The sequence below is a fragment of the Amblyomma mixtum genome, chromosome 2 (genome assembly GCF_055824585.1).
Source record: "Amblyomma mixtum isolate Tamu chromosome 2, ASM5582458v1, whole genome shotgun sequence".
NCBI classification, from domain to species: Eukaryota; Metazoa; Arthropoda; class Arachnida; order Ixodida; family Ixodidae; genus Amblyomma; species Amblyomma mixtum.
In genome coordinates this window covers 221,421,741-221,431,589 of record NC_143013.1, presented here as the reverse complement: position 1 = coordinate 221,431,589, position 9,849 = coordinate 221,421,741, and the positions used below count along the sequence as shown (strand labels likewise).

Here is a 9,849-nt window from a genome sequence, read left to right as displayed (position 1 = left end):
TGCTAATGGGACATATAATAATAAATCACAAGTCATGGCCTGTCGATGAAGGCTGCGCTGAAAGTTAGCGCTAGTTATGTGCTTGTTCTTATTCTCGTCTTTGTGTTCACGCCGCGCTACTGCTCATTACTCCTGAATATTGCGACAACTCGCTGGACAACATTTATTTCTCCGCTTTAAGTTTGGCGAGACAGACAGTGCCCAAAATATTTTAGACGAGGCGGCATACAGGCGAACAACGCTAAATTTGTAGAAGTGAGCGTTGGGCACAACCTGACGTGCAAATAGCAAATGCTTTAGCTTTTTTTTCATATAAAACAGGCGCATGGAAAAATGATCTGGCAAATAGGGGTAAGCGTTGGGAGGTCCAAGGGACACTTATAGCTAGCTTACGTAGAGCGTGGCTGAGTGATGTGCGAAATCGTGATCATCATCATAACCAGCCTAACTAAATACGTTCACTGCATGAGAAAGGCAGCTCCTGCGGCAGCCAATAATACGATAGTCCAGCCACTTTCTTTACCTCTTCCCCGTATAACTAAGTCTCTGCTGCCCCCGGCTAGGTTTTCATCCCGTGGAGCCCCCTACGTTCCCTGCAACTACCCTAGCGACCACAGGTTACGAGTCCTGCCCTTTACATGGGATTCCCAAGTGATTCGCTAACCTATTTTTTAGTTAAAAAATCGTTAATCTTCATTCGCTCTGCCATTATGGCTGAGTAGTTATGGTGCTTATCTGCTGTCGCGAAAGACACGAGTTCTATCCCGGCTGCGGCGGTCGCACTTCGATGGAGGCGAAATTCTAGAGGCCGGTGTACTGTGCAATGCCAGGGCACGTTAAAGAACTGCAAGCGGTTTAAATTATCCGGAGCTCTCCGCTACGGCGTCCCTCATCGCCCGAGTCGCTTTAGCGCGTTAAACTCCATAAAACCAAGCCTTTATTCAAAACTTGACCTTGCATTCTTTTGTTCTAACTAACCTTACTGTTTCTATAAATTCGTTTCGATAACTCCCTGCCCGGTCTTTAAACCTGTAGTGTTCACGCATTCAAATCGTCTGAGAAAAGTTTTGAACTCTCAAGGTTTTATTTCAAATTATCCTGTCATTGCGGAAATGTATAAAAAGAGAAATCTATTTACAAAAAGATGGCTGCAGCATGATACCCGGCTACTTTTAATTGTTTCTGAAAGTCAAAGTACAATAAAACTAGGTGCAGATAAGCAGCCGAATAAAATAAATCGTTCAAAACTACCTACTCCATCATCTACGACAATATGAATGTTTAAATGTTTTGTCGATAGGCTAGGCATTTCTATGAACATATCTTCCTCTGGACCGCCCGCTGCTTCTTTGAAAGGTGACACTTAGGCCTTGCTTTGAAAAACACGTTAAAAATGCCTGTTTCTTCAGGTTGCTAATCATGTATATCTGTGAGCAAAAACGAAAATTATTCACATTTTACACATGTGATAAAGTGGGCATCACAGCGTTAATCTAATTTAAGCTTTTAACTAGCCTCCAGTTTACGGTCCCCTACACCGGCAGCATACATCGCTTCTATATTCCCTTTCTGAGGGATACTAGTAAGCCTAGGCAAAATTATTCTTTCTCTTGTAGCTGGTGCATCACTACAATCAAATAAGTTAATCGATAATAAGGTGAAGGTTGCAAGAGAGGCGCACCAACGACATCGAGCGGCGCTGACTTCCACCTGTTTTTAGAAGCGTTAAACCAAGTTATACATGATCACGATAAAATGGATAGCCAGTGTTACAGGCACCTATCGAGAAATAGCATTTCGATATTACTGCACACATGGTACATAGGTAGAATTTTGTGCTTTAGAGTAAAACCCGGTTTTCCCCGATCCTTGCATCCCGACCACGGTTGCAGCTTCTTTAAGAAAACTTCGCGTAGCTTAGTTTGGCAATAAGTTAAAAAATATACGCTAAGGAGCGGCAGATGTCTTATTGGCATCACTACATCCAGCCTTGCTGAGGACGTCCTGCTCCACTGGCTTGTGCGTCTAGTATGGTTGCTGTAATGCAGAATGGTTTCAGAGTCTACAATGGAAGGCAGGTCTTGCACGGACGTGCAAGTGCTACACTTGAGACGGGAATGCACGTTACTAAATGATTACAGTAAATGAGATGAAAGGTGAAATATCCGGTATGATAACGTTTCATAGCGCAAACTGCTGTCGTATGTTTTTTTTATGAGAATAATGCATAGAAAAATAAGCTTTTTATTTCACGCACCTTAACCAGCTCTTCAAGTAAACTGCATTTTTCTGCTAACAATAATCCTAAAAACCCCGAATTTTTCCAACTTTGTCTTCAATAACAGCGCTTTAATTATAGTTCAGAAATACCGGATTTTTACATGCCGGATTCAGGAAACCAATAGCCCCCGAAAAAAAGCCGCAAACATCGTATCACTGCAGTTGCAATACGTCTTTAGTTCACAGACCATTGACCAGTCGGGATCGTGCGAGGAATATAGTAAGGACGACAAAGGCACGGACGAGAAATGCGGCAGGGTAAACTAGCTCAGAACAAAATACAATAAAGATAAGAACTGCGGATTAAACCTTCACAGCACTCTTGTTGCATAAGCTTCACTATGTGGTCTCTCATTGCAACTGTGTCGTCAGAATACACGGACCAAAATGAATTTCTCTCCCACCATCTAGCGTAAAAATTGTATTGATTATCTTGTTTCTCTGGCCACGCGTGGGTTGAATCCTGGGAGTGTTGTGCTTAAAGGGAAACTGCACAGGTTTCAGAAATCAACAAGCTTAAGAGCGTCGAATGTGTGTATCTTGCAGATAAAGCATGCGAAGTCTTTTTGGGCTAGCACTTCACATAGTGAAGTAATCGCCGATTAAAATCCGGACGCCCGTCAATCTTCTACATTTCCAACGCATAAACGCCTGCTTTGAGGGAAAGAACCAACGCCACCGAAGGCAAATCCTGCCGAGAGTTGTTTAGCAGCGTCTAACGAGTCAGGGCAGGGTGTGGCTGACGACAGCGGTAACTTGAAATAATACCTTCCGTGACGTCACGCTGAATTTTGTCTGCACTCCTCCGGAGCATTGAGGAGAAGCGCGAAATTCAATCGTCGATAACGTCACTATTTTAAATGCTAGTGCAAAAACACTTGGCATGCTTTACCTACAGCCTATATAGACTTTAATCCTTGAATATCGCGAAATTCTCAAAAAAGTGCTGCAGTTGCCCTTTAATGGAGCACAATTCGAGCCACAAAGAACGGTGATGTTAGCCAATCGTCGTCTTAGCTGCAATCTCTAACCTAGTGTCCAAACACAGTGCATCATTCTGGTCGTCCGAATTTTATTGCGAACAGAAGCTGCGCTAGCATGGCTTTAAGTTTTTTGAACGCTTGGCTAATCAGTTATGCTCTTTAATGAGGATTGTTAGTTGTGCGTAAAAATTTCGCGGTTTAAACAAAATGGCCAGGATAAGCGGTGACGACGTAGGAACATCGATGATTAGCATTTATGAAATAAAGAAGTGGCTTGGGTACGTCGTTCTGACAATTTTTTTTTTGGTTCGGCATACACTGAAAAATTGTACTTACAGACCAGCAAAATAGGAAAGATGCACACCCTTCCGAAGGCCATTAAGATTATAGGTATTTAGATCTTCCTCTATGCTTGTGTAGCGAGACTTGTGGACGCCTCACAAGTTATATGTGCTGCTATGAAAAATAAAATAAATGCGATCTTGACATTTGCGAGCTCGTTCTCAGAAACCAACAAGAAAAATCTGAAGGAAGAGGGGCTCATAGATTTATTTTTTCTTGGCTTTGTGTTTTCGGCACTTACAAAAACAGCTCAGTGTCACTACCCGCATAAATGTATAAAATTGATTGAAATCAGAGAGACCAAAGTGGAATGAACGCTGCAGCAGCTTTGTGAACTTAACCAATCGCGTACACAGTAAGCGAGAAATTGGCCAAGATAGAAAATGAAATTTAAAAAAATGTTTTTTTCCCACTGTTCGTTTTGAGCTATAGTTTCGTTTTCATGTGAAAGAAATGGGTGCTGACAAGCTGCCGCCGTAGTTGATCAGCCTAAGTTACCTTTCATTGTTATAAGCTCTCATTTCTGAATGCCTGAAGGTTAGTGGTAACCGCAAGCCATTTGATATAAATGTGGTGACGCAGGTTGCGGTGCTAAATCGGGCTAAAAGATCGCAAAATGAACAGCTTGAAGCGCGCCCGAACTGTCTGCGAACTGTGCGCGCGAAAGCCTAAGTTTTCTTGGACACAGAATAAAAAGGTTCGAAATGAGCTTGGCTAACTGCTTTGTGTTTCTGTTTTTTTCTTCATTTGTGAGGAAGAAGAGCGCTCGAGATGCTCAGCATGGCCGAAGATGGATGTTTTAATTCTTGGCCTTTTGGCAACACTGCCGCTTTGTTCGATTTTTGCCACACCGAACAAGGTTTTGTTGCCGCTACGTTTCCGCTGAAATTTTGTGCGGTGCTTTCCGCACGTGTCACAGAATGAAACGCCACCCATGATTCAAGTCACCAAGAAGAGTCATTTATGAAATCGTTCTGTAAGTCGGCAGGACTGCCGCATTTGAACATTCCAGCTGTCATTGCTAACATCTTTTTCTCTTCTTTTGCCTCCACAAAACATACCGCCATCTGTATGGTACTTATGTTCCTTGCTTCAATGCTTCAAGTTATATGTCCTCTCAAAACTGCTCGTGTGAGTTATTTGCGTGGTGACAAGAACTCGGCAGCGTGTTAACACGATGGACGCGGGAAAAGGTTTCACCTCCCTTGTTTTACTTTGCAGTAAGTAAAGTTTGCCATATTTTCTCATTTTCTCATTACTACACATCTCATACAGTTGGGAGCTGTTGAGGAAAATGTGATCGGGACCTGCCACACCGGACCGCGGTCTACAGCTGGTGTTTTGGTGCGGTAAAAATGAACTCTTATGAAAACAGCACTGCCATATGTCGTGCAGTTTATTAGTAGTCGACTGATTTTGCTTTCTAGCCTTTTTAGTAAGTAAAACAAAAACTCAAGACAACTTTAGTCCAAAAGATAAAGAAACTCAGCTCGTACCGCAGTTCCGGCAAACAAGGGGTTCAGAGTATTTTAGAGCTTCAAGCACGAAAGAAAGCGTTCACATATATTGCACTAATACACGAAACACATACAAAATAATACACATACTCCCCTGAAAAACAAGTACGCTGTTGACAACAGCACTCACTGCACTGGCAAGACATCGCAGTCAGCTTCAGTCAGGTCACCATATTCAGGAGAACTAAACCTGCACAAATGATTTACAGGATGGTTACCACTGCGCAAGGAGGAATTCAGCGAGAGTTGTTACCTATTTATATTTTACATGTTGAGGTAGAGAACGTGAGAGCGTTTTCTTATCTGTATAGTTCCAGAAAATTGTTCTCAGTTTTGGCCACATACTCTCACTTCGACTACCTCTCCTTTCCAGTCCGTTGGTCTATGGGCATGCGGCGCCACTGACGGCCTTCTCCGCGGGCTGCGCGTTTCTCAGCAGCTTCCGCAGATGGACTGTGCTACATTCCTCCGTTCTCGCCATACCTTCCTTGCAATTTCAGCTGTAGCCATCCTCTGGATGGTTGCCGCAGTAGCCACAAATGCATTCGTACGCTCTCTCTCCGTACCTCACACCCGCACCCCTCCCTCAACTTCACGGTAACCCTCCTCCTTCCATAGTAATTGCCCTAAGTGTGGTTGCCGTGGCAAACTCGCTCCGCTTGCGCCTTACCCTGTTGCCACTGCTTCTTCCTTCCTAGGTAACCAATCTCCGGTTAAGCATTCCTATGCTCTCGCCATACCCTCCTCCTATAGTAACCACCTTCGGGACGGTTCTCAGGGTGACCACATACCGGTTACTTCTTCCTACGCACTCCCTATATCATCCTCCTTCCTCACAAACCCTCCTCCGCTTCCCTGCGTAATTAAATTTCTGCTGCTGCTGCAGCCGCCCACCGGCCACGCCTTCATATACCCCCGCATACACTCCTCATTCCGCGGTCACACTCCTCTGGCTGGGGAATCATCTGCTCAGCTTGCCACTCTCCCTGCTTCCACGCTCACCACCGCCCGGACGATTCCCGCGGTAACAACCCTCTTGTTGCCGGCTCTCGCCCTACTCTATTCCTTCACGGTAACACTCCTCCTCCTTTCAGGCTAACTACCAAATGACTGGTTTCTGTAGCAACAAGCCACCGATTGCGCCTTTATGCGCTCTCCCCATACCCTTCTCCTTCCACTCTGAACATCCTCCGGGTGGGACTTCCTCCGCTTTCGCGATACCCTGCTCGTTCGACGGTAACCACCTCCCGAGTTGTTCTAGTGGTAACCACAGACTCTTTTGCGTTGTGTGACCTTAAGGCGGCCCTGGCTAAAATGCGCCGAGGTGGGGCACCGGGTCGGGATCGCATAACAGTGAAACTGTTGGCGAACCTCTCGGACTCTGCCTACCTCAATTTGCTGCAATACATAAATCACATCTGGGATGGGTGTCCACTCAGTCTCGAATGGAAAACATCGCTTGTAACGTTCATCCCCTAAGCAGGTAAAGCCGTGACTACGGACAACTTGAGACCCATCTCATTGACCTCGTGTCTGGGAAAGCTCATGCAGACGATGGTTCGGGATCGCCTCTCACCATACATGGAGGATAAGGGTCTCTTTGCAGACACTATGTTCGGGTTTCGCCCGCACATGTCTGCACAGGATAACCTACTCCAACTACACAGGGCCATAATACGACCCGCAGCCATGCAACAAAACGACAGCGCCATTCTCGCCCTCGATCTTAAGGCAGCGTTCGACAATGTTAAACATCGTACTATACTGCCTAACTTGAACACCACTAACTGCGAGGCGAAGGTCTTCGCCTATGTCAGAGACTTCCTCTCTGCGCGTCAGGCACTCCTCCGGATCGAGGACGAGGAATACGGCCCGTACTCTATGGGTACACGAGGTACACCACAGGGGGCGCTGTTATCACCGCTCCTTTTCAACATCGCCATGATGCACCTGCCCGGCCGACTGGCTCAGGTGGTGGGCATAGAGCACGCGCTCTACGCAGGCAATATTACAATCTGGACTACCGAGGGGAGCCTTGGGAAGAGGGAGGACCGCCTTCAGCAGAACGCCTCCATAGTCGATGCATATGCGGCCGACTGTGGTCTCCAATGTGCTCCCGCCAAATCAGAGCTTCTACACGTCAGGACAAACCACAAGGACAACACGTCTCTACACATATCTCTGTTGGGTGGCCCCATCAGAGAAGTGGCAGAGCTCCGGATCCTGGGTCTGTTCATCAATAACAACCTTAGGCCGGACTCTACTATAGCGAAACTCAAGCGCATAGGTGGACAGGTAGGGCGCATGATCCACCGCGTTTCCAACAAGCGGGTTGGTCTGCGGGGCAGGGACGCGCTACGGCTCGCCCATGCCTTCGTGACCAGCCGGATCCTCAACGCCCTGCCGTACCTTCGCACCACCAAACAACAAGACGAGCGCATTGACGCCATAATCAGGAAGGCAACAAAGCGAGCACTGGACCTCCCCGTGGCTACCTCCAACGTCAAACTGAAGGCGTTGGGTGTGGTAAACTCCTATCAGGAGTTGCGGGAGGTCCACCTCGCGAACCAATATACGCGGCTATCGCAGACGGTTCCTGGGCATCCCCTGATAAACCGCTCACATATCCAACACACATGCATTCCAGAGGAGACGGAGAACATCCCGGTGCTGTGGCGCCACATGCTCTGGGTCGTTCCGCTCCCGCGTAACATGGACATGGCTTCACATGAGGGCAGACGACAAGCGCTGGTTCGCAGGCTTGAAAGGCAATATGGACCTAAAGAGGGTGTCTACTACGTGGACATCACAGGGCCGTCGCCCGCGGGATTCTACACGGCTGCCGTAGTCCACCGGAGAATGAATGCTGATGGGCTATCTTTTCGGGCCCCAAATTCAACACGAGCGGAGGAAGTTGCAATAGCTCTCGCTGCCGCCGATCCAAAATCTAGAACGGTTATCAAAGACTCTCGCCTTGCCTGTGAACATTACCTTGCAAGGGAAGTATCACCTATTGGCTCCCAAATTCTAAGACGCGCTCCCGCCGATCTAACTCGCACAAACGTGATCTGGGCTCCTGGCCACCAGGGTCTACGAGGCAATGAGGCCCCTGCTGCGGCCGCCAGCGCGCTCACACACCGGGCTCCTCATCCTAGCTCTCCTGGCTGAGAAGCTCATAAACCGCTTCTGCGGTTCTGCGAAATCCAAATTCTTTATTGCGACAGCCACCGCCTCTACCCGGCACCTGCCAAGGGGCTGAGTAAGGCGGAGGAGCGAACTCTGCGGCGCCTGCAGACAAGAACTCTTCTCTGTCCTGCGATAGCAAAACACTGATCCAAATAAGAAATAAGAAATTAAAACATTCATTCTTTCTCTCGCAAATGTAATTTTTTTCTGGTTTCCTGCAGTGTGTTCCTCCTATTGTGGGTTTGTCGCTATGCTCAGTTGCGGTTATTCGCTCATCATGTTTATCATTTCACATAGTGTCTTTACCCTTAACGCACACGCACACACAAAACTGAACTACCTGTAGTAAGAGCTACGATGTCTGGTAATGGTACTCGTATAACTGTTATTACCGACGCCTCGCTGTTTTGCCATGTAATGGGGCCCGAGCGCCGTGAAGTGAATTAACTTTCACTTTTTGTCTCGGGTCCCTCATTTCTTAATGAAATGGAAATAAACTTCAAATTCAACACAGATTGGCGCTGACCGCACTGTGGAGAGATCTGCGATATCTTTCACATGGTGTGAGCATGTACTCAGAGTCCTCACCTTCCCCCTTCCCTAACCCCACCCGAGAGGCATGGGAGACTGCCCTCCTCAACTGCTCCACACTGGAGTCCCAAAGGGCTCTGGTAAAGCGGGCGCGAGACGGGGCCTCGTCGTACGGTGTCCCGGACTAAGGATACCGACCATGCAGCGGGGTTTTCTGGCCCTCAAACTCTCTTTGAGTATTAAATTTTTTCACCACCGCCACCATACCAGTTACCGATTCCTCCACTAACGTCATACTCTCCTGTTTGGTTTGGTTTATAAGGGTTTAACTTCCCAAAGCGACTCAGGCCTATCACAGACGCCGCAGAGAAGGGCTTCGGTAATTTCGACCACCTGGGGTTCTTCAACGTGCACTGACATTTCACAGTACCGGGGCCTCTAGAATTTAACCTCCATAGAAATTTGACCACCGCGGCCGGGATCAAACGCGCGTCTTTAGGGTCAGAAGCGAAGCGCCATAACCACTGAGCCTCCGCGGCGGCATACCCTCCTCTTTCCGCAGCAACCACCCTCCAAGTGGTTACCATGGTAACACACCCACCTGTTACGCCGACGACTGCAACATTCTACTACTATTACTGCTAATACTACTATTACTACACGGCGACGACGCGAAACCCAAGATCGAACGCTGTAAAAAAGACTAATGATAAGTGCCTTGTGTGCTCTGCTAACCAGAGGGCCACTCTCTAGCGAGGAGAGACTAAGTGGCCCAAAAGTAATGCGAGGTGCCTCGCACGTCTGTTTCTATAATCATGAGCGGCAATTTCTATCCCAGCGAAATCATTATTTACATCTTGAAAAGAGAACTCGCAATGACATCTCTCTCAGGAGGGATTTCCCTTCCCCCACCATCTTTCCTCGATCATTTGGTCATACTTAACAAATTGGGAAGCAAACCTTTGCCGGAGATTTTTGTCGCCTAACAATACACCCTTCCAATGAAATTC

The 9,849-nt window shown here is 47.3% G+C and overlaps 1 pseudogene; it reads left to right on the top strand.

Moving 5' to 3' along the window:
• Positions 1 to 6,436: 6,436 nt before the first annotated feature.
• Positions 6,437 to 9,027, top strand: LOC149362679 (uncharacterized; annotated as a pseudogene).
• Positions 9,028 to 9,849: the final 822 nt, after the last annotated feature.